Genomic DNA, 24763 nt, shown 5'->3' with positions numbered 1-24763 from the left:
TGCGAAGAGTTGACTCAATGGAAAAGACACTGATGCTGGGAGGGATTGGGGGCAGGAGAAGGGGACGACAGAGGATGAGATGGCTGGATGGCATCGCTGACTCGATGGACATGAGTCTGAGTGAACTCCGGGAGTTGGTTATGGACAGGGAGGCCTGGCGTGCTGCGATTCATGGGGTCGCAGAGTCGGACACGACTGAGCGACTGAACTGAACTGAGAAACAGGGACTCGTTGGGAGTCCCTGTTAGAGAAAACCTTACGCTGAAGATGAAACACTGCAAGTATCTTGTATCCGTGTTGAAGATAACCTGCACAATGAAGCTTAGGCCCAAAGGCCGAGGGCAAGCGCAGAGCTAACTGCCGGCCAGGGACGAGGCCGAGGCCCCCGCGCATGCGCAGAGCTGACTCCCCGCCAGGGACGGTGCGGAGGCCCCCGCGCATGCGCAGAGCTGACTCCCCGCCAGGGACGACGCGGAGGGGTCCCACGCAGGCGCAGAGCTGAACGCTGGCGCACCGCCAGTCTCGGCTGACAGGAGAGGTGACTGGGTCGAGTAGGAGGGGTTGCGGCGGACACTCTGGGGAGAAGGCCCAAGATGATGGTCAGGAGAGCTGAGGGGCGGGCGCTGTGCCGGCTGGAAACCCAGGTAGAGCGTCTGCCTCCGAACTAGGCAGTCCTAGAAGGCCTCGACCGAAGCGGCCGGGAGCGCGCGCCGGCCTGGCGGCGGAGACTGCGCAGGCGCGGGAGGCGGCGGCCCAGGCGCGCGCGGGTTGCATGCTCGCGGGCTCTGGGCAGGTTGAGAGGCCTCCCCGCCTGCTGTCGCCTGCCCCGCTCTCCGCAGGGTCGTTTGTGGTCTGCAGCCGCTGCCAGCCAGGAGCCTCCGCTGGGAGCCGGCCCTGCCGTTCACGCGGAACAGCTCGGGCGCGGCCTGCCTCCGGTGCGCTCTGTCCTCCCAGGCCGCGAGCGACGCTGACGCCATCGGAAGGCGACCGGAAGCGCCGCCGCTGACGCCATCGGAAGGCGACCGGAAGCGCCGGCGCCGCGTGGCCCTGTGCCCGGTCCCCGAACCCTCTCCGCGCGCTCTCTCCGTGTCCCGTCCTTGGTTCCCTTCTCTGATTGCAAAGTGGGTCTCTTTGACCTGTTTCTGAGCCCCGTGGGGAAGGATAAGAAGCGGAGTAGCAGGCGAGGGAGCAAGGAGTGAAGGAAGGGCCTCCTTGCAGACTGTATGCTATCAGGCCACGCTCCGGTTGGGACAGAGGCGTGGGTGAATTTGTCTCTTTCAAATAGACAAGTGTTTTAAGCTTTCACATTTACATTTAGTGTATCTTCCCCACTGTTGAGTGACCTCCCTGGCCAGCAAGGAAATCACCCAGGATGACCCACCTCCCGGGGGCTCGGCCCTAGGTGTCCTGTCGGAGAGCTGGGGTCCTGGAAAGAGGGTTTGGAGAGGGTGTGTACCTGGCGTCTGCCCTCTTCTCTCGCAGCCCCTCCTAGCTAAGGTCTTCCGTCTCAGACAGTACTGTGTAGATTCAGCCTCCGACTTCTTCCAGTTCTCCAGGCACCCGTGACCTCGTGCACCCAGAGGAAGGTGCATGGGCCATGGGACAGTGAGTGGGAGGAGTGGATAAGACTGGGCATTTGTGCAAAATAAACGTTGACATCTTGAGCCGCGTGTGTTTGCTTTATGTCTTTCTTTTAACCGTCATTTCAAGCCTATGGTTTTTGTAAGTCGTTTCAAGGATTGTAGTTGGTTCTAAATCAGAAGCACTCTGAAGTTAATAGATCAGCAGAGTCTCAAACTGGATGGGGAGGGAATGCAAGTAGAGTGCTTTTGAGAAGTTCTGATCTAAAAATACGCCCCAAACCACCATTTCTGGCCACCTCCCCAGGGTGGTGGTGGTTCAGTCGCGGGGTTGTGTCCAACTCTTTGCAGCCCTGTGGACTGCAGCATGCCAGGCTTCCCTGTCCTTGACTGTCTCCTAGAGTTTGCTCATACTCATATCCATTGAGTTGGTGGTGTCATCCAACCATCTCATCCTGCCATCCCCAGGGTAAATGATGCGTGTTGTGGGACAGTTGCTTTGAGGCTATGCAGCATCCTGTTTCTTTTCAACTTTTTGCCTAGTAAATAAATATTAGGAGACTGTTTCCCTAATGGTGATACTCTGTTTCCCCCATTCCTTGTTTATTTTTGGCAGCACCTGGTGGTATGTGGGATATGTAGGATCTCAGTTCCCCAACCAGGGATCAAGCTCATGCCCCCGTTCCTTGGAATACAGTCTTAACCGCTGGACTGCCAGGGAAGTCCCTCTTTCCTCATTTATTAATAAGACTTTTCTGTAGGAGAACACTGCTCCTTCCATATTTCTTTTTTTGAATGTTTTTATCAGTGTGGACCCAGACGGTATGATCTATGGGAGATTAGTCAGTACTGGCACACTCATTACAAGTAAAGATTATTTTTGCTTCAGATCATTCCGGCTTTGGCCATTAGGAGCTCTCTCAGACTCCTTGGTGTGTGTGTGGCGGGGGGTGGGGCTGGGGGTGACCTGTGACTCCGTGAAGTTCTCCAGGCTGACCTTTCCAGCAGCCTGTTTGCAGGTGAGGAAGTTGTGGGAGAAGCCGTGCAGACTGTCGGTCCTGGGAGAGGGGATTTACTACGTAAACGGCCAAGTCAAAGGATGAAGGTGGCGGTAATGGTAATAGTGGCCATCTGCTGGTGTGTTGGGTAGTGGGTGAAGCACTTGGGGCACAGTTTTTATTAAGCCCGCATCATAAACCTTCATTTTCCTGGTCACCCATGAGGAGACTGAGTCGGGGGGGTTTGGGGCCTGAGCTGGGTTCTCTCTGCAGAAGAGGAGGACAGGCTCCAGGCACTCTGCCTTCCCTGTTTGCCAGGCATCTGCACTGGGAGGGCATCCCCACTGGGAGGGCAGTGCTGTGCTTACCTGTGTCCTTGGCGACGGTGCCATCCTTGTGGGGCGTCTGATAAAAAGGGCCTTTCTGTGTGCACGTTGGCACACGCTACACCCATTCCCAGTGGAGATGGGAAACATATGTTTTCTGTTTTACTCAAAAAAGAGGAAATAGGCAGTGTTATTTCGTAACATTTTCTGTTTTGGAAAACCTGAATTTTTCCCACATGTATTTTTAAAATTCTTAGGAACAACCCTTGGAGGGAAAGACACGACGCAGACTTCACCAAGGGTTCTTCTGCTTTTCATCCACATCTTCAAGAAACAGCTCCAGCAAGAAGGGAAACCTTCCCCCAACACTCATGGCTAAGGGATGGGCTTGGAAGCACCCTCCCAGATCAGCTCTCACGGGGCCCTGGGGCCTGCAGCCCCGGCCAGGGTCTTGGCATGGCCTTTTCTGTGTGTAAGGGGAGGTGTGCTCTCCCAGGGTCACTGGCTGCCTGCGAGAGAGCCAGGCCTCCGGGCTCAGCGTCGCACCACCCTCTGACCCCTCTTCCAAAGGAAGGGGTCGGGCTCTGTGCTGGGTCTTTGTCCCCTGAGGCTTGTTTGCCCCTGTGCCAGCCAGTGCCGCTGACCCACTGTCCTGCTGGTTTCTCAGGCCGCCCAGCAACGGCAGGAGCTGACCAGGCTGAGGTGGTCACAGGCCGGTGTACCAGTGCAGCCCCATGCCCTTCCTTCTCACGGGGGCTCTGTGGAAAGTTAAGAAATACAGAGAGGACAAAGTAAATGAGACACAAGTCTCCCACAGGAAGCGGGGAATGTGGTGTGTAATCACCGAGACCACAGGGATATTTCCGCTGAGCCCAGGGCAGAAGTACTGTGGGCGAGTGTGGGTGCGGTTGGACGTGCAAGAGCGTCCTTCCCACCCAGACCCCTGCGTGTGCAGACGTGAGGGGAGACAGTGAGGGGCTGGGCGGGGGGCTGGAGTACATGGAGAGAACAAAGTGCACGTGTGGAGTGAGCGTGTTTCCTGTAGAAAGCCAGTGGTGACTTGAGTATGGAACACGGACAGACAGAGCTGAACAGGACAGGCTCAGAGCAAGCTCACCCAGGAGGCAGAGGCTCCCCGTGAGACAACGGTCATGGAGGTTACAGAGCGGTGTGAGAGGGAGAGACAGCCGCTGACTCTGGGCTCTCTGGTCTGGATGCTGGGCAAGGACAGGAGAGCAGATGGGTTCTCTTGGGTTCTAAGGACTCAGGATGAGTCCAAGCGAAACGATATCTGAATATTTCTAAACCCACTGTGTGGTTAGACTCCCCCAAACCAGCTTCCTTGCTGTCTCTGGTCGTCCAGTCCCTGCCTTACCCACACTCACTTGCACTACTGACCTTCCCTCTCATCCAGGAGCCTAATTAGGGAAAACCTCCCTGCTTGCCCTCTGCTGCCCACCTAACAAGTGTTCTAATCTTAGATCCAAAAACAATGCAGTTGGTGGCTCCTTGGAAGAAAAGCTATCACAAACCTAGACAGTGTGTTAGAAAGCAGAGACATTACTTTGCCAACAAAGGTCTGGTCAAGGCTACGTTTTCTCCTGTGGTCATGTATGGATGTGAGAGTTGGATCATGGAAAAAGCAAGAGAGTTCCAGAAAAACATCTATTTCTGCTTTATTGACTATGCCAAAGCCTTTGACTATGTGGATCACAATAAACTGTGGAAAATTCTGAAAGAGATGGGAATACCAGACCACCTGACTTGCCTCTTGAGAAATCTGTATGCAGGTCAGAAAGCAACAGTTAGAACTGGACATGGAACAATAGACTGGTTCCAAATAGGAAAAGGAGTACATCAAGGCTGTATATTGTCACCCTGCTTATTTAACTTCTATGCAGAGTACATCATGAGAAACGCTGGACTGGAAGAAACAAGCTGGAATCAAGATTGCCGGGAGAAATATCAATAACCTCAGATATGCAGATGACACCACCCTTATGGCAGAAAGTGAAGAGGAACTCAAAAGCCTCTTGATGAAAGTGAAAGTGGAGAGTGAAAAGTTGGCTTAAAGCTCAACATTCAGAAAACAAAGATCATGGTATCCTGTCCCATCATTTCATGGGAAATAGATGGGGAAACAGTGTCAGACTTTATCTTTTTGGGCTCGAAAATCCCTGCAGGTGGGGACTGCAGCCATGAAATTAAAAGACGCTTACTCCTTGGAAGGAAAGTTATGACCAACCTAGATAGCATATTGAAAAGCAGAGACATTACTTTGACAACAAAGGTCCGTCTAGTCAAGGCTATGGTTTTTCCAGTGGTCATGTATGGATGTGAGAGTTGGACTGTGAAGAAAGCTGAGCGCCGAAGAATTGATGCTTTTGAACTGTGATGTTGGAGAAGACTCTTGAGAGTCCCTTGGACTGCAAGGAGATCCAACCAGTCCATTCTGAAGGAGATCAGCCCTGGGATTTCTTTGGAAGGAATGATGCTAAAGCTGAAACTCCAGTACTTTGGCCATCTCATGCGAAGAGTTGACTCATTGGAAAAGACCCTGATGCTGGGAAATATTGAAAGCAGGAGGAGAAGGGGACGACAGAGGATGAGATGGCTGGATGGCATCACTGACTCGATGGACTTGAGTCTGAGTGAACTCCCGGAGTTGGTGATGGACAGGGAGGCCTGGTGTGCTGCGATTCATGGGGTCGCAAAGAGTTGGACACGACTGAGCGACTGAACTGAACTGAACTGAGTCAAACTATGGTTTTTCCAGTTGTTTTTCCAGTTGGATGTGAGAGATGGAGTATAAAGAAAGCTGAGTGCCAAAGAATTGATGCTTTTGAACTGTGGTGTTGGAGAAGATTCTTGAGAGTCCCTTGGACTGCAAGGAGATCCAATCAGTCCATCCTAAAGGAGATCAGTCCTGGGTGTTCACTGGAAGGACTGATGTTGAAGCTGAAGTTCCAATACTTTGGCCACCTGATGTGAAGAACTGACTCATTGGAAAAGACCCTGATGCTGGGAAAGGTTGAAGGTGGGAGGAGAAGGGGACAACAGAGGGGGAGATGGTTGGATGGCATCACTGACTTGATGGACGTGAGTTTTAGCAAGCTCCAGGAATTGGTGATGGACAGGGAAGCCTGGCCTGCAGCAGTCCATGGGGTCACAGAGAGTTGGACACGACTAAGCAACTGAACTGAACTTAATCTTTAGATCTGCACGTCTCCGCCTTGATAGCTTATCACAGGGATAGTTAGGGCTGTGCTCCTCCACTGATTCCCAGCGGATGAGCTAACCTGGCGTCAGGTCCCCCACAACTCCCCCTCCCTCCAGGGGGAGAACAGTCCTCACGTCCTGCCCTGCGGCAGTGGGCATCACTCCAGGACCCTGCTTCAGACCTCCAGGTCTGCCTCCGTGAAGTCCCTGATGTCTCTGCTGCTGGCTCTGGGCTCTCTCTGGTCTTGAAACTGGCCAAGGACAGGTCTTGCAGGCCTGCAGGGGGCAGCCCACCACCTACTAATATGATTCAGACGCTCATCTGGAAAGATAGGTGCAGAGGAAGAACTATGGCCCTTTTAAAATATTTACTTTTAACCTTTACTTGGCTATGCCTGGTCTTAGTTGCGGCATGCAGGATCTGCCACTAGTTCTCCGACCAGGGATCGAACTCAGGCTCCCTGGGTTGGGATTGTGGACCCTCAGCCACTGGACCCACAGGAAGGTCGCAGAACCACAGCGTTTTACCAGAAGAATGTCAACGACAGATACCCTTTATCAAGTATCACACCATCAAATGTGCCCAGCTGTGGGCATCCAAACAGGGATGAGCTGACTCCAGGGATCAGTGGCTCATGGTCCCGTGGGGGCTCCGGCATGGACTGCAGGGTGCTTGCTGAGGGTCAGCGGAGGAGCCCTGCTGCCTCCTGACCTGCTGACCTGGCTGTGTCCAGGTTTTCAGAGAAAGTGTGGGGCTGTGGAGCCTTCGGGCCAGCCACGTGCCTTCACGGCAGCTAGGACATTTCACTGTGCCCCGTGGGTTTGAGATTGTCACTCAACAGCCTTTGAAGTAAGACGGACTTTTTGGCCCAGCAGTTCTATTTTGGGAGTCTGTCCTGAGAAATAATGAGTGACGCCAGTGGAAAGACGGGTAATTCTGTGTAAAACGTTAGAAACAATGTAAGTTCCTACCAGTCAGGAGACACGTGGTGATGAAATCATTCCATGTTGAGTCGTGTTTGTGGAATGTGTCCGAGGTGTGATAATCACTGGAGTAAGTTTAAAGAACAGTACATACACAAAAATCATAGCTCAAGAAGATGCACGGAAAGGCCTGGAAGTCAGGGAGGTTTAGGAAAGCAGGCTGACTGTGTGTCAAAGGAGGTCGAGGGACGGAGGAGGGGTCCCAGCAAACCGGGGAGAAGCTGGTGGAAGACAGGACCCTCCCCGCCCTTTAGCCACTTCCTGACATTTCTGCCTGTGGCTTGGCCTTCCCTTCGGACACCAGCCCCAGGAATAGGTCAAGGTCAGGAGCCCAGTGGCCTTGGGATCCTGAAGCTGGCACAAGCCTGGCAGGTTCCAGGGTGTGAAAGGAGGTAGGCCTTCCTGGCTGTGGTCCCTACATCCCCAGGGTAGCTGGGCGCTCCGGGCAGTTCACCGGGCTGGACTGTGGCTCCTTGCCCACATAGCCCCTGGGAAAGGACAGTCACTCTCCCCAGGCCCCTCCATTGCCCTCGTATCCTCAGTGGGAGCCCTGTACCCTGTGGAAGCGAGGTCATGGCGGCCTCGGAGCAGGCCTGGCCCGTGGCCGCCGCGGGCTCCGTCTGGGAAGGAAGTCCATCCACAGGGAGGCCCGCTGTCAGCCCGGGCAGGGCTGAGGTGGTGGCACGGGCACGGGTCCCCGTGGCTGGCAGTGCCCACCCTGCGGGGGCCGTGGCACTAGCCCTGCTTGTCTGGGGCCCTGCCTGCACCTGCCTCTCGTCGGCTGGGAACTGGAGACGCAGAGGTTCTGTGATGAGCCAGCAGCCGTCACCTCCGTTGTGTCCTGGCCCCAGGGACTCTTGGCAAAGGTTGTAACTGAAGCCTGCTCCATGGACAGAGGAGCCTGGCGGGCTACTACTACGGGGTTGCAAAGAGTTGGACACGACTGAGCAAGTGACCCTACTTACCTGAGAGTCAGCCCATTCTGGGGGCTGTGGTGCTTCTGCTTGGGGTCTCTGGCCCCCGTCAGGGGGTGTCTCTACTGTGTGTGTGTGTGCGTGTGTGTGTGTGTGGTCTCTGCACCCTGTTGGGGTGGGCGTGTCTCTGGACTGTGTGTATGTGTGGAGGGGACCTGATGGTGACCCAGGGGTGTGTGTGTGTCTGTGTGGGTGGACTCTGGACCCTGTGTGTGTGTGTAGGGGTGTGTGTGTGTGTGAGGGGTGTCTCTGGACCTTGTGCATGTGTGTGTGTGTGTGTGTGTGTGTGTGTGTATGGGACCTGATGGTGACCCAGGGGTGTGTGTGTGTCTGTGTGGGTGGACTCTGGACCCTGTGTCTGTGTGTAGGGGGGGTGTCTGTGTGTGAGGGGTGTCTCTGGACCTTGTGCGTGTGTGTGTGTGTGTGGAGGGGACCTGATGGTGACCCAGGTGCAAGAGAAGGAGCCCCACACATGGGTCTGGCCGCAGCCGGCAGCACCCACGGGCCGGCGTGAGACCCTGCTGGTCACTCAGCCTCTCGGGGCCTCGGGCTCTCCGTCTCTGCAGTGGGTGTGGCAGCAGCACCGATGCTGAGGGCCTGTTAGGGGACATCAGCACCCAGCACGTGCAGGGACGCCTGGAGCAGAGTGTCAGCTTGCTGTGAGGACCAGCCTCCGTCCTGATGGCAGCAGCCGGTAGCGGGCTGCCCCTGGGGGCCTGGGGTCCCCTGCAGGGCTGGTGGAGGACTTGGGGCCAGAGCTGTGCTGTTGCCCACGAGTGACAGCTACTCTCGCTGGTCACTTTAAAGGACGGGCAGTGAGCAGGTCCGGGCTCAGCCCTGTGGATTCGGTCGGCATGACCTGCCCCATGCACCCAGTGCCCCTGTTGCTGTGTCTGTCACCCCGACCCCAGGAGAGGGGATCTGTGTGTCTGCAGCTGAGGGTGGGCTGGCCCATCCAGGACAGAAGTGGGGCCTAGCCCTCGACTGCTCACCTTGAAGCTGTTCCCTGAGCCCCATCTGGGAGCAAGGATGGCGGAACTTGGGTCCCCAGGATGCCTGAGCCCAGCAGTGGGGTCAGCATGTGTCTGACGGTGGATCTGCGTGGTCTCTGGGCTCTCACTGGAGCGCAGATCCGGGAGCCTCCAGACAGGAATTTCACAGGGGGCCACCTGCGTCTCCTGTAGCTGGACAGGGTGTGGGGCACCTGGAGCCCTCTCGTCCTGTGGGTGGAAAAGCTAGAGCTGTTCTGGGCAAGTGCTCAGCCATCTCCTTAGGCGAGTGCACACCCAGCCCAGGACCAGTGACTTCAGGAGTCGGGTGCCCCTTGAGAGCAGAGTGAGCACGCACACGCGGGGAGTGCACCTCCCAACTGTCAGTCCCGTGGCGGAAGAGGGCGCCCGCAGCATGACCGTGACAGGCAAGCAGGCCACGATGGTGGGAGTCGGGGCAGTGGCTACTCTTGGGATCTGTGACTGAAAGGTGCTTAGACTTCTCAGGTGCTGGAACTTTGTATGTCTTGGTCTGGGTGTGGACGGCACACGTTCTCAGTTTATAAAGCCGTGCTTTCAGCATATCTGTGCTTTGCTCTGTAAGTGTGACACTCGAGAAACCAAAGTGCCCTGACCGAGGGGCTGCGGTCCTGGCCCGCGTGAGATGCCTGCAGGCCTGGGCTGGCCCATCCCGCCTGGGCCTCAGTTTTCCCAGCTGGAGCAGGGGGACCCACACAGCTGGGGAGGCTTGAGCCCCGCCCACAGGCACGTGCACCCTGACTTTGACCACGCTGCTCCTGTGGCCCCCACGGCGGGGCTCAGTGTTGGGAAATCGCCGACTTGCTTCCCTCGGCTCATCCAGAGCCAGCTGGGGCCTGGCCGCACTTCTTCCACTTGGAGGGGACAGCGGGGGAAGGCCCTCCACGTGGTGGGTGGGGGTTGGGGGGAGGCCCTGTGGCTGCCCCGGCTGGTACTTAGGGGGGCCCTGGGGACACCGGCTCAGGGCCGTCTGAGTCCCTCTCAGACCCCTCCCTGCCGCAGGAAGGGCCCTCTGACCACCACTGAAACTTGTCATCACAGTGGTTCAGAAAATCTCAGTCATTTATTAACACTTGGCTCGAGAAAACAGCGACGGTTGAATGCCCTTTGTGTCAGACTGCTGAAGACAGCAGCCTTCAGACCCCTCCCCCACTGGGAGCCAGCCTAGGGTGGACAGCTGGCACACCTCCTTCCACGGGAGAGTAAACGAGGCCACTGGCTCAGGCTGCCCAATCCCGGTGCCACGGCAACCTCCAGCATCACGTGCCAGGCGCTGACGGATTCTTTCCCTTCCTCTCTTTTATTGTATTTGATGTTTCTTCATCCCTTTATTTGTTCATTCATTTTCAACAGCTTCATTGAGTTTTAATTCACAGATTACACCACGCACCCACTTAAAGGGTCACCTCGATGGTCTTGGTTGATCCGTGGACGAGAGCAGCCATGACCTGGTCCATTGTGGGGCATTTTCATCACCCCAGAGAGAAGCCTGTACCACTTACTGACGCTCTCCCCCGCCTGGCCATGGGCAGGTGTGCCTGTAAAGCTCAGCGTGGTGGTGATCTCTACCCAGGGCTCCCTCTGGCTCAGTGCGCTGACCTGCGGCCCAGGCCGTCCCCGCTGGTGGCTCCTGCCTGGCTCTGCTCTGCTGCGTGTCTGCCCGGCTCTGTCGCTGAAAGCCACTCAGGGGCAAGCGTGTGGGCAGGGCCTCCACGTGCCCAGATCTGCCCGTGCCTTAGAGTCTCCCTGGAGCCACTGAGAACATGAACACAAACTAGGAGAAAAGGGGGTGCCTCGTCTTCACCACTGGAAACTCACCAGGCCCCCAGGTCACAGCACAGTTTGCCCTGGAATCTCCCATGGTGAGCGCGATGCTCCACCCAGCCTGGGGCTCCAGGGACCACACCCCAGGGGAAATAGTTTCTGTGGCCCAATGTGAGTCCAGAAGAGGTCCTCAAATTTGCAGCATGTTGAGCTGGTGAAGGAGCAGTTATTCCCAAGCGTCTCCGTTTGTAGGTCTCTTGTCCACTGTGAAACCCAGGTCACTACTTCTGTGGGCCCATTGCAGCCGCGGGGGCCTCAGCCTCGGGGTGCCAGGCAGGTGTTTGCCCCAGCTGCTCCCCCCGCGCACCCCTCTCGGCTCAGATGGGCCTCAACCCTGCTCTCATTGCAGCGGTGTTATTTTGATTAAACATTTATTTTTCAAACTGGTAGAAATCACTGTCTTTGACCAAAACATACATGATTTGTGTTTTTTAAGTCAACTGTGCTCTACTCAAAACATATTTAAAAGACGGGCAAAGTCAGTCTGGACTGTTTAGGTGATACCATGGCGACTCCAGGAAGAAGCTCAGGGACCAAGAGCTGACCCAGGGCCTGGAGGGTCCTTTCCGAGCGGGTCACAGGCAGTGAGTAAGAGGGTCCAGCCGAGAAGCCTGTCCGCCGCGGCTGCTGCAGGCCTGGCCTCCTGGGAGACGCACGCAGGGTGGGGCAGGCTGCAGGACCCCGCCTTCTGGGGCATCGGGGTGGCCTCCTCAGACCTGTCTGCCTCCCCCTGGATCCCCACCTCCCTCAGTCACAGACCCTCCCTCACTGCCCTTCGCAAGGCTTGGTCGGCTGGGCCCGCCCTCATGCTTCCTGCTGACCTGGTGAGAATGGGCCAGATTTTCTGTTCATGAGAGTTTCCTTGGATCCCGGGTAATTCTAGGCAGAAATTTGGGGTCAGCCTTGGACTATTTCTCTCCAGCCACACTGAGTTCTGGATGACCCCCCATCTGCAGAGACAGCTGTTTGTGACAGCAGCTGTTCACAGCAGCACCTTCAGCTGCAAGAATCCGGATCCCTGCTCCCAACGCCCAGAGCACACCTCTCCATCCCTGAAGGTCAGAACTGTGCTCCTGGCCCTGTGGTCGTTTAGGGCCAGACCTTCTCTTCTTGATGACCATGTTCTGTGGGTCCCTGGGGTCTGGTGTGTACATATGTGTGTGTGTACTCACTTGGGTGTGTGGAAATGAACACACCCAAGTGTGAGCAGCCAACACACGTGACATTACACAGGTGGATAAACGGCCTCAGGCACCTCGCTCAAGGTCACAGTGAGGACGGGTGGGAGGCAGGGCCCTGCTCCAGCTCCGTGTGGCACCCAAGCCCGGGTGTGCGACCATGGCTGTCCTACCTCCCCACGGGCACAGGCCCCCAGCCCGTGTCCGGAGGATGAATGCCTGGGCGCCTACCTTGAGGAACTGTTTTGGGAAGAAGTGTTTTTTGTCAAAGAAACCACCGATCCCTAATTAAAGCGGGAGGAGCAGTGGTAAGTGTGTCAAAGGCGCTGTCTCTGCACGTCTGGTTCCCAGGCTCACGTGTTAAGTCCCAGCATCCAAGGTGACGCTGTTGGGGGTGGGGCTCAGCCTGGCAATTTTAGGGGTGGGGCTCAGCGTGGCACTGTTTGGGGTGGCTCAGCTGGCACTGTTTGGGGTGGGGCTCAGCTGGCACTGTTTGGGGTGGGGCTCAGGATGGCACTGTTGGGGTGGGGCTCAGTATGGCACTGTTTGGGGTGGCTCAGCTGGTACTGTTGGGGGTGGGGCTGTCAAGGAGGATCTGGGCCCCTGATGAGGCCCCTCAGTGCTCCCTCCCTGCCTCCACCTGGTGGGTGCACAGTGGGAAGCAGCTGGCATGAAGCAGGCAGGCTCACCACCGTGCTGGTCGGGGCTCCCCGCCTGCAGACTGTGAGCAGTCCATGTGCACTGTCTGCCAGCCACCAGGTGCAGCATTTGGTTGTGGTGGCCAGAGCTAAGACAGGGAAGACCAGGAGCGGGAGGAGGGCCCCCAGCTCATCCTGGGGCTGGAGAGCCTTTCTGGGGAGCGGACGTGGAGATGGGCCTTGAGCTGAAGGAGGGCCAGATGGATGGAGTGGCTGTAGGCAGAGGCAAAGGGGTGGGTGAGGCCTGGGGCAGCCTGTGAGTTACAGGAATGCAGAGACCTTGGTGTGACTCCACGAGGTGTTTGGGGCTGGAGGAAATAGGAAGACCCCCGAAGGTGCGCGGGGTGGAGGTGGGCGGGGCAGGTGGGCACAGTGGAAGTGGTTGGGTGTCCAGCAGACACTCCTCTGATTTACTGGGGAACTGTCACTGGAGAGTCCATTAGGGGCTGACCACAGGGGCTCTTTGAGGGCAGGGGCAGGGCCAGGGAGTAGCCATGGAGAAGGAGGGCTGGGCAAGTCAAGGAACTCCTGGGAGAGCCTCTTCACATGATGAAGGTTTGTGGGGAGAAAAGATTTGCTTCATTTTCCCTAAAGACCTGGAAAAAGGAGAGCAGACGGCTGGTGGAAAAGGCAGGTTGCTGTGCGGAAAGTGGGAGTCTGGAAACGGAGGTCTGAAATGCTTGCAGGAGGTGCCCTCTCTCCCTCCCTCCCTTCTCTCCTCTATGCAGGCCCAGTTCTCTGCTGGCAAACATCGGGGCTCTACAGCTTCCCCACTGCACTGCAGCTGTGCCTCTGTTAAGACAGTAGTCTATTTTTTCCAGTACCTTGCAGTGAAACCATCGTGACCTTTGACATAGATGAAATGTATGCTTTTTCCGAGTGTGACTCAAAGCATGTGACGTTTGTGACCAGGCAATTCTAAAAGTGGATGGGTAATTGCTGGTTCTCCTTCCTGTGAGGACTTTGTAAGATCACGTACATTCACCCCCTCACAGAAGACAACTAGAAAATCTGCACAAAATGCAAAAAGGAGCTGCTTGAAGGCATCAGCGGGTGAGCAGCCGCTGCAGACAGGTTCTGGACAAAGGTCTGTTTGAAGAGCGTTCTGTGGCTTCCAGTTTGGGGCGCGTGGACAGTGCTTCTGGGATAAATGGGTCTTCACCCAGAGAACGAGAAGATGGAATTAGGGGAGCAGTGGCCTCTGGAGAGCAAGGGGGATCCCAGACAAGGAGAACTTGATGGGAACTCTCAGATGGCCCACCGCCTTTCCTGCTGGCTGGACCACATGCACACAGCATTCTAGAGTAGCCCAACACACACAGACAGAGATCTGATCTGGGCGTGGAGCTGAAGCCAGACCCCAGCTGTGCTCACTGCCTGTTAACTGGAAGGGATGCCCGTCACTGAAGACCTGTTTTATGTGCAATAATTGGTTTCTCCAAATACTCATACCAGGGTGATCTGTTGGTGCCCAGGAGTGGGATTGCTGGTTCATGTGGCAACTCTCTTTTCAGTTTTTTGAGGAACCTCCATACTGCTTTCCGTAGTGGCCACATGACATTCTCACCAGCAGGGTAGGAGGCTTTCCTTTTGCTCACACGCCCTCTGGTGTTTGTCATTTGCCATTCTGACCACCATCAGGTGGGTTCTGATTGGCATTGCTCTGATAATTAGCAACGTGGAGCATTTTTTCATGGGCATACTGGCCATCTGTATGTCTTCTTTGGAGAAATGTCTATTTAGACCTTCTGCCCATTTTTTGATTTCTTTAAAAGTGGTATGAACTGTTTGTATATTTTGGATATTAGACCCTTGTTGGTCACATCATTTGCAAAGTTTTTTCTCCCCAAAGTTAGCATAGGTGCCCCATATGCAAAAGAATAAAGTTGGACCCTTGCTTCCCCCTGAATACAAAGTCAATTCAAAAGGGATCAGAGCCCTAGATGTAAGAACCAAAATTATAAAACTCCTAGAATAAAACATGAAAGTGAGTCCTCATGACCTTGGATTTGGCCATGATTTTTTGATCTGCTATCAAAAGCACAAGCAACAAAAGACCAAATAGATGAATTGGACTTCCTCAACAGGATAAACTGCTGTGCATAAAAGGAGCAAGGAAAAAAATAATCCACCATCCAAAATGGCACAATATGTTTGTAAATCATGTACCCGATGACGTCTGTAGCCCGCCCACCAAGCCCCCGCTGGCCCAGTGGGGTGCCTGTGGGGTCCCTCCCATCACAGGTGATAAGGGGGTTTCAGGCCCCGGCACCCATGGGGTGGACACTGGTCACCCTCAGCACCCTCAAGGAGTGAGTGCTGGATGGTTTTGAGTGCAGGTTCCTTCTCATCACTGCCCTCAAAGACTGGAGGCTTCAGCAGCCTCCAGAAGAACACAGAGTCTCTGGGAGTCTTTGAGAACCAAGAGAACATCCTTCATTTTCCTGAAGAGTACGTCTTACTTCACCTGCAGACAAGTGAAGTAAGTGGTGCTCTGTGCTGGTGAACTGTTGGGGAGGACACACTCCGTGAGTCTAGGGTTAGCTCTCAGTGTTTACTGAGTTTATGCTTTTGGACTGTGAACTTCACAAGTATTTCTTAGTTTCTTTAGTGCTGCTGGGAGTAGCCAGCTGTTGGCTGTGGTGAAGTGTAGTCCAGCGCACACATGGCTGCACGCGCCTTTTCACAACCTGGTCTGCAGGATCTCAGGGTGGCTCTTTTCATCCCTTAAGTGCTGTTCCGTACCCTTTATATAGTGACTGTGACCATTTACATGCCACCATCAACATAAAAGCTTCCCTTTCTCCATGCCTTTTTAACCAACTATTGTTTGTAGACTTTTTCATGATGACCTTTCACACTGGTGCAGAGTGACACCTTGTTCTGGTTTTGATTTGCATATCTGTAATAATTCTTTACAGAGTTTTGCCAAGAGAACACACTGGTCATAGCAAACACCCTGTTCCAACAACACAAGAGATGACTACACGCAGACGTCACCAGATGGTCAACACCAAAATCAGACTGATTATATTCTTTGCAGCCAAAGACGGAGAAGCTCTATACAGTCAGCAACAACAAGACCAGGAGCTGCCTGTGGCTCAGATCATGAACTCCTTATTGCCAAATTCAGACTTAAATTGAAAAAAGTAGAGAACATCACTAGACCATTCAGGTATGACCTAAATCAAATCCCTGATGATTATACAGTGGAAGTGACTAATAGATTCAAGGGACTAGATCTGATAGACAGAGTGCCTGAACAACTTTGCTCAGAGGTTCATGACATTGTACAGGAGGTGGTGATCAAAACCATCCCCAAGAAAAAGAAATGGAAAAAGGCAAAATGATTGCTGAGGAGGCCTTACAAATAGCTGAGAAAAGAAGAGTAGCGAAAGGCAAAGGGGAAAAGGAAAGATATATTCATCTGAATGCAGAGTTCCAAAGAATAGCAGGAAGAGATAAGAAAGCCTTCCTCAGTGATCAGTGCAAAGAAACAGAGGAACCAAGAACAGTAGAATGGGAAAGACTAGAGCGCTCTTCAAGAAGATTAGAGATATCAAGAGAACATTTCTTGCAAAGATGGGCACAGTAAAGGACAGAAACAGTATCAACCTAATAGAAGCAGAAGATATTAAGAAGAGGTGGAAAAACTATACAGAAGAACTGTGTAAAGAAGACCCAATGACCCAGATAACCACAATAGTGTGGTCACTTACCTAGAGCCAGACATCCTGGAATGCAAAGTCAAGTGGGTCTTAGGAAGCATCCCTACAAACAAAGCTAGTGGAACGAAGCAACTGGAGCTCAATTCCAGTTGAGCTATTTCAAATCCTAAAAGATGATGCTGTGAAAGTGCTGCAGTCAATATGCCAGCAAATTTGGAAAACTCAGCTGTGGCACAGGACTGGAAAAGGTTAGTTTTCATTCCAATCCCAAAGAAGTTAGTTCAGTTCAGTCGCTCAGTCATGTCTGACTCTGCGACTCCATGGACTGCAGCACGCCAGGCTTCCCTGTCCATCACCAGCTGCTGGAGCATGTTCAAACTCATGTCCACTAAGTCAGAGATGCCATCCAACCATCTCGTCCTCTGTCGTCCCCTTCTCTGCCCACCTTCAATCTTTCCCAGCATCAGGGCCTTTTCCAAGGAGTCCATTCTTGATGCCAGGTGGCTACAGTATTGGGGCTTCAGCTTCAGCATCAGTCCTTCCAATGAATATTCAGGACTGATTTCCTTTAGAGGGACTCTCAAGAGTCTTCTCCAGCACCACAGTCCAAAAGCATCAGTTCTTCACTGCTCAGGCTTCTTTATGGTCCAACTGTCACATCCATACACGACTACTGGAAAACCATAGTTTGACTAGACTGACCTTTGACAACAAACTGACGTCTCTGCTTTTTAATATGCTGTTTAGGTTTGTCATAATGTTTCTTCCAAGGAGCTAGCATCTTTTAATTTTGTGGTTGCAGTCACTATCTGCAGCGATTTTGGAGTCCAAGAAAATAATGTCTGTCACTGTTTCCCCATCTATTTGCCGTGAAGTGATGGGACTAGATGTCATGATGACTGTTTTATGAATGTTGAGTTTTAAGGCAACTTTTTCAGTCTCCTCTTTCACTTTCATCAAGAGGCTCTTTAGTTCTTCACTTTCTGCCATAAGGGCGGTGTCATCTGTATATCTGAGGTGATTGATATTTCTCCTGGCAATCTTGATTCCAGCTTGTGCTTCATCCAGTCTAGCATTTCTCATTATGTGCTCTGCATATAAGTTAAATAAGCAGAGCGACAATATACAGCCTGACATGTCCTGTTGAAGCCTAACTTGAAGGATTTTGAGCATTACCTTGCTAGCATGTGAAATGAGTGCAGTTGTACAGCACTTTGCACATTCTTTGGTGCTGGCTTTCTTTATGATATATTGGAAGAGCACGGGTTTGTGACGCAGGTTTTTAGGTGTCCAGGAACTTGACTCAGATATATGTAGATGTATGTCTACTCTTGCTCTGAAGAGTGTGTTCAGTGGGTTCTCTGTGCAACTCGGTGTGTCTTTTCTGATGACCTGTTGGGTACGTATCAGTGTGTCTGGGGCAATGCCAGTCTTAGCTCATCCTTCTTCTTTTTTTTGTAATCGTAAGTTGGTTTTCGAAGTTCCTAAGCCTGTTTCTGTTTTGTACAGTAATTCATTGGTATAAACTGATAGATTCCATGTGCGGGTGATACCTGATGAGACTTCTCTCTCTGTGTCTGATTGACTTCATTGCGCACGATCATGTCTTGGTCTGCCTCTGCTGCTGCATGACATTATTTATCTGATTACCCTGTTTTATATGTGAGGAGTATTCCAGGATCTAGCTGTCTCACTTAGTCTTCATTTTTCACTCTCTGGCCTTGTTGGTTGATTCTCTATCTCGGCTCTAGTAAATAGTGCTACTCTGAATATAGGGGTGCGCGAGGCATTTCAAATTATGATTTTTCCCCATGTCTGAGCCCAAGACTAGGACTGCTGGCTCACGTGGTGCCTGCGTGTTGGGTTTTCAGGGAACCTCCGTGTTGTTTCCCGCAGTGCTGTGCCCATCTACACCCCACCGAGTGTGGGGAGACCCCCTTTGTCTCCGACCTCTGCAGCATTTAATCTTTGTGGCTCTTTCTGATGATGGCCATCCTGACCATGGTGAGATGATTCCTCAGTGTTGTTTCGATTTGCATTGATTTGATAATTAGACATGTGGAGTGTGTTTTCATGTGCTTTTTGATCTTATACAGTGTGAGTATAGTTTACCTGTTGAAATTGGCCTCTTGAACATAGACCCGGTTTTGAATTCTTTTTTTGGTGCTTTACCCTAAGGACGTTTCTTGAGGGCGTTTCTCCTTTCCAGCCCTGCATGCCTTGTGAATACTGAGATCATTAGCACCGGTTTTAAAGTTGTTGTTCTGGAAAATGGCCACAAGGCGGCAGCATTTCTTCCTGCCCAACTCTGGTTACTCAGGCAACCAGGGGCGGGGCGGGGCGGGGCGGGGCGGGGCGGGGCGGGGCGGGGCAAGCCTTGCTCCCGGATTGTCGATTTCAGCGGCAAGCGGCCTGAGTAACAAAGAGCCAGGTCGTGTTGTGTCTCTCGATTTCTTCCCCCTTAACCTTTATTCCCCGGACACACGCTAATTCCTGCAACTCCACTCTGTGGAGGGTGATGTCGTCTGTAATGGGGTTAACCCCAAGGAAGGAGGCTGGAGTTGGGATCCCCACCACCAGGAGTCTTGGAGACCAGGGGACTTTTCAAAGCTCTCCCATCCCAGAAGTTCCAGCAGCCTTTGAGTGCAATAGGCTTGGCTTGGCTGCAGGAGGACCCCCGCCCCCCGTGCCCACACACACGCACACACTCCCTGAGCTGGAGATTCGCCAGGTCCTTGGGTAGAGGGCTCATTGCAGGCACTTCTTTCTAGACCACTCAGATGCAAGACACTCCAGCCTTGGAACCCAAGTCTGCTCAGCCTCCAGGGATGTGACACCAGCCTAGGCCACCATGTCTGAGGGGCCTGGAGCTAGCATTTCCATTTCTTCTTTTTTTATTGTATCATTTGAATTGGGGTGTGTAAGTGATTTACAATGTTGTGGATTTTTTTCCTGGTAGACAGCAACTCTGTTCACTTATTGGAGAAGGAAATGGCAACCCACTCCAGTATTCTTGCCTAGAGAATTCCATGGACAGAGGAGCCTGGCAGGCTGCAGTCCATGGGGTTGCAAAGAGCTGGACACGACTGAGCGACTTTCACTTACGTATAGACTGTGTGTTCCTTTCGTGTGCTTTTCCATATAGTTAATTGCAGAGTGTTGACTAGGGTTCCACATGCTATACAGTGGGTCTTTCTGGATTATTTCGTAATTAGGAGTGTGTATATGAACCAGCTAACTTCTCCCCACTCCCTTGCCTTCTTGGTAACCATGTTTCTTTTCTATGTCTGTGAGGCTGTTTCTCTTTGGAAAAGATGTCATTTTTATCCATTTTTAGAATCCACCTAGAAGTGATGCCATATAATCCTGGTCTTTTCCTGTCTTTCTGCTCCACTTAGCATGATCACCTTTATTTTCTCCTTTGTGACCAAACATGGCATTATTTCATCCTTCCTTACGGTTGAGTAATATTGCACTGAGTCCATGCACCCTGTCTCTTTACCGTTCATCTGTCCTTTCCCACCTGGGCTGCCCCGTGCCTTGGCTACCGTGCCCAGTGCGGCCGAGATTGCAGGGTGCAGCTGTCCTTAAACTCTGGGGTCCTCAGGACCCAGGACCGGGCATAGGATGGCTGGGTCCATGGACTTACACGTTGAGTTATTTAAAGAACCTTCACACTCTTCTCCCTAGTGGATGTCCTGATTTACATTTTCAACAACACTGTGGGCGAGCCCCCCTCTCTCCACACCCACTTTAGGACTCATTGTTGGAGATTGTTTGAGATGGCCATTCTGATCTCAGTGAGGCAGCAGGGATCAGTGGCATGAAGTGAGATCTTAATTCTCTGCCCAGGAATTGAGCCTGGGAAGCCTGGATGAGAACCAGGACTCCTAGCCACCAGGCCAGCAAGGGCTAGAGGCTAGAAGCTCTTTTTCCCTGGATCTTTGCCCCCAGTGAAAAATGCATCTGTCGCAGAGGCAGAAACTGTGAATGCAGGTACAAAGTTTATCCTTAGAGATATCGCACAACAACAAGTGGGAGAGCACCCAGAGAGACGTGTGTTTAGTCAAGACAGAAGCAAGGCGGAGTCGCAGCCCAGAAAGAAAGGCTGTGGGCACCCTCCCTGGTGAGGAGCGCAGTAGAGAGGCGGCCAAGGCGTTTACGTAGGGCAGTTCTTCCAGGACTTTGTCCTCCTTCAGGCCAATTATCTTGTTTCTTTGTCCACATCTGACCTAACCTGGGACCCTCCCCTGGGTGTGCACGCACCCCTCAGCCACGATGGGTCTTGAAGTGAAGGCTTCTGGGAGAAGCAACTCCTTGTGGCCTGGCATTATTCCTTGACCTTTGACCCACAAGGAGCCTTTCTGCACATGCATAGTGTCTCCCTTGTCCAAAAAGTGGGGGAAGGGAGATCCCTTAATCTTTTACTCACATGGGTTTCGACCCCTCTTTGTCCTTGCCTTGACTACTGCCATGACTACTACCTTAACGCGTTTACAGAAGACAAGCACCGGCTGTTCACCCTGTTTCTGTTGTTCCTTCCATTTCAGAGGGCAAACGAGGCTGATGTTAACGCCTTGACTGGAGCCCCCTGTCTCTTGTCTTAGGAAATGAGCCTGCAGCCCACTTCTTCCTGCCCCGTGGAATGTGAACAAGAGGCCAGCTGTAAAAGTCTAACCGGAGCCCATCTGTCTCCTAACTCATCCTGACTGGTGTGAGGTGATATCACTTTGGACTTGATCTGCTTTTCTCTTGTAATTAGTGATGCTAAGCATCTTGCAAGGAGATCAAACACGTCCATTCTAAAGGAAATCAGTCCTGAATATTCATTGGAAGGACTGATGCTGAAGCTGAACCTCCAATACTTTGGCCAACTGATGGCCAAAGAGCTGACTCATTTGAAAAGACCCTGATGCTGGGAAAGATTGAAGGCAAGAGGAGAAGGGGACGACAGGATGAGATGGTTGGATGGCATCACTGGCTCAATGGACATGAGTTTGAGCAAGCTCTGGGAGTTGGTGATGGACAGGGAAGCCGGGCATGCTACAGTCCATGGGGCTGCAGAGAGTCAGACACGACTGAGCGACTGAACTGAGCTGAGCATCTTTTCATGTTTTTATGGCCCTGTGTCTGCCTTATTCAGAGAAATGTCCACTGAGATCTTTAGTTCAATTTTTAAAAATAAATTATTTATGTGTGTGTTTTTTATATTGAGCTGCACAAGCTATTTATACATTTTGGAGTGAAATCCCATTTAGAAGCTTGTCTTTTTCTTTCTGTTAGGATTTCCTTTGCTGTGCAAATGCTGTTAAGGTTAACTAGGTCCCATTTTTTAATTTTTGTTTTATTTTTCACTAGCGTAAGTGGTGGATGAAGAACAACTTGCTGAGATTTATGTCAAAGCGTGTTCTGCCTGTATTTTCCTCAAGAGTCATATAGTACCTGTCCTTTTGTTCAGATCTGTTTGGAATTTATTTTTGTGTATGGTGTTAGGGAGTATTCTAATTTCATTGTCCTTTTCATTGTTTAAGGAAGCTCCATACTGTTCTTCAGAGTGGCTGTTCTCAATTTACATTGCCAGCATCAGGGTTGGAGGGTTCCCTTTTCTCCACACACTCTCCAGCACTTATCATGTCTAGAGTTTCACCAATGGCCATTCTTAGCGGTGTGTGGTGACCCCTCGGTGTAGTGTAGATTGTAGTTCTCTATATTTATCGATACAATTTTTCGTGTCATTTTCTGAATGGATTTGAGTAAAACATGCTTCTCAAGCATCTCCCCTTTTGAATCCTTTTTTGATGACCACACCTAGGACATTTCTTGAAGGCAAGAGTTTTTTACTGATAGCCCCACAGGCCTTGTGAACATTAAACAGTCCATGGAATTCTCCAGGCCAGCATACTGGAGTGGGTAGACTTTCCCTTCTCCAGGGCATCTTCCCAACCCAGGGATGGAACCCAGGTCTCCTGCATTGCAGGTGGATTCTTTACCAGCTGAGCCACCAGGGAAGCCCTAAATGCCCATCAGCACAGCTTTTAAGTTGTTGTCACAGAAAGTGGCCGCAAGGCTACAGCTTTCTTCATGCCCTACTTTTTTTTGTTGTATTTTTCATTTTTATTATATATTGTGGTAGCGTAGATTTCCAATGTTGTCTTTGTTTCAGGTATCTGGGAACTACTTCAGATATACATAGACATGCATCTATTCTTGCTCTGGGCTCTTTTTCCCGCATAGGTTATTACAGTGAGTTGAATAGGATTCCCTGTGCAGCTCAGTATACCTTTTCTGATTATCTTTCGGATATATGTTAATGTATATGTGTTAATGCAAGAGTCTTAATTTATCCCTCTTCCTGACTTTTTTTGATAAGCAGAAGAAACTCTGGTTTTCGGGGTTCGTGAGTCTTTCTGTTTTGTATAGTAGTTCCTTTGTACAGATTGATAGATTCTACCCGTAAGTGACACCTTATGATATGTTTTTCTCTCTGATTTACTTCACCGCATATGACAATGTCTTGGTCCATCTGTTCTTCTGCCAGTGGCGTTATTTTATTTTGGTTTGTGACTGAGTAGTCGTCCAGGGTCTTGGATCCCACTTAGTTTTCCTTTCTCAATCTCTGTACATGCTGGTTGATTGTCTGTCTTGGCTCCAGTAAATAGTGCTGCTCTGAGAATAGGGATGCCTAACTCATTTCAAATTTTTATTTTCTTCGGTTTTGACCTAGGAGTGGGCTTGTGGGGTCATGTGGTGCCTCGTGTTGGGTTTTTAGGGAACCTCCATGCTGCGCCCATCCACACCCCCACCAAGAGTGCAGGGAGACCCCCTTGGTCTCCGACCTCTGCAGCGTTTATTCCTCGTGGCTCTTTCTGATGATGGCCATCCTGACCATGGTGAGATGATTCCTCAGTGTGCTTTTGATTTGCACTGATTTGATAATTAGTCATGTGGAGTATGTTTCCATGTGCTTTGTGATCTTATACAGTTGAGTACAGTTTACCTGTTGAAACTGGCTTCTTGAACATCAGCCCTGTTTTGAATTCTGTTTTTAATGGTTCACCCCTTGGGATTACTTGTGGTCAGGTGTTTTTTCCAGCTGCAGGCCTTGTGAATATTCAGAGGCCTTCATCCCAGGTTTTAAAGTTGATGTTCCGGGAAGTGGCCACAAGGCGGCAGCATTTCTTCCTGCCCAACTCCGGTTACCTAGGCAACCAGAGCCTGTGAGAAAGCCGTTCTCCTGGACTGTCACTTAGGGCAGAACGTTCCAGAAGAAACACCTTAGGCTTCTTGTGTTTCATGACATCTTCCGCCTTATCTTTTATCCCCTGGACATAGCTAATTCCTGCAACAACACTCTGCGGAAGGTGGTTTCAGCCGTAGGTAGGGCGACCCGTAAGGAAGGAGGCTGGAGGTGGGACTTCACCCCCAGGGACTTGGCGCCCAGGGGACTCGCTCAGATCCAGGACACTGCAGCCTTGGGACCCAAGCCTACTCAGGGCTCCAGGGGTGTCACCTCAGCACTGGTAACCACACCCAAGGGGAATAGAGTCCGCATTTCTTTTCCACTTTTTTAAAGATATAATTTAAAAATGTTGTGTTTTATTGAAGGATAATTGCAATATTGAGCTGGTTTCTGCCATACATCAACATGGATCAGTCAAAGGTATACATTGTCCCCTCCCTCATGAGCCTCCCTCCCACCTCCCACCCCATCCCACCCCTCCAGGTTGTCACAGAGCCCTGGTTTGAGTTCCCTGAGTCATACAGCAAATTCCCACCATCTGTTTTACATATGTTAGTGTATATGTTTCCACGCTACTCTCTCCATCAGCCCCACCCTCTCCTTCCTACCTGCCACGTCCACAAGTCTGTTCTCTATGCCTTCTTCTCCATTGCTGCTCTGCAAATAGGGTCATCAGTACCATCTTTCTAGATCCCATATACATGCATTAATACACGATATTTATGTTTCTCTTTCTGACGTAATTCACTCTGCATAATAGGCTCTATTTCCATCCACATCCTTAGCACTGACTCAAATGCTTTCCTTTTTATGGCTGAGTAATATTCCATTGTGTATATGTGCCACAGCTTCTTTATCCATTCATCTGTCGATGGACATCTAGGTTGCTTCCATGTCTTAGCTATTGCAAATGGTGCTGCAGTGAACATTGGGGTACATGTGTCTTTTTCAATTGTGGTTTTCTCAGAGTATATGCCCAGTAGTGGGATTGCTGGGTCATATGGTAGTTTTATTCCTAGTTTTTAAGGGAATCTCCATACTGTCTT

The 24763-nt window shown here is 51.7% G+C and overlaps 1 long non-coding RNA gene across 1 annotated transcript; it reads left to right on the top strand.

The window, feature by feature from the left end:
- Positions 1-437: 437 nt before the first annotated feature.
- On the top strand, positions 438-1664 carry LOC147344648 (uncharacterized). Its single transcript, XR_015155081.1, has 2 exons — positions 438-644; positions 840-1664. It is a non-coding gene; the product is annotated as an uncharacterized LOC147344648 (long non-coding RNA).
- Positions 1665-24763: the final 23099 nt, after the last annotated feature.

The sequence above is a fragment of the Bos grunniens genome, chromosome 25, assembly GCF_055505025.1.
Source record: "Bos grunniens cultivar Pamir isolate PY7600 chromosome 25, Bosgru_T2T1.0, whole genome shotgun sequence".
Classification (NCBI taxonomy): Eukaryota; Metazoa; Chordata; class Mammalia; order Artiodactyla; family Bovidae; genus Bos; species Bos grunniens.
This window is presented reverse-complemented; position numbering and strand designations above follow the sequence as displayed.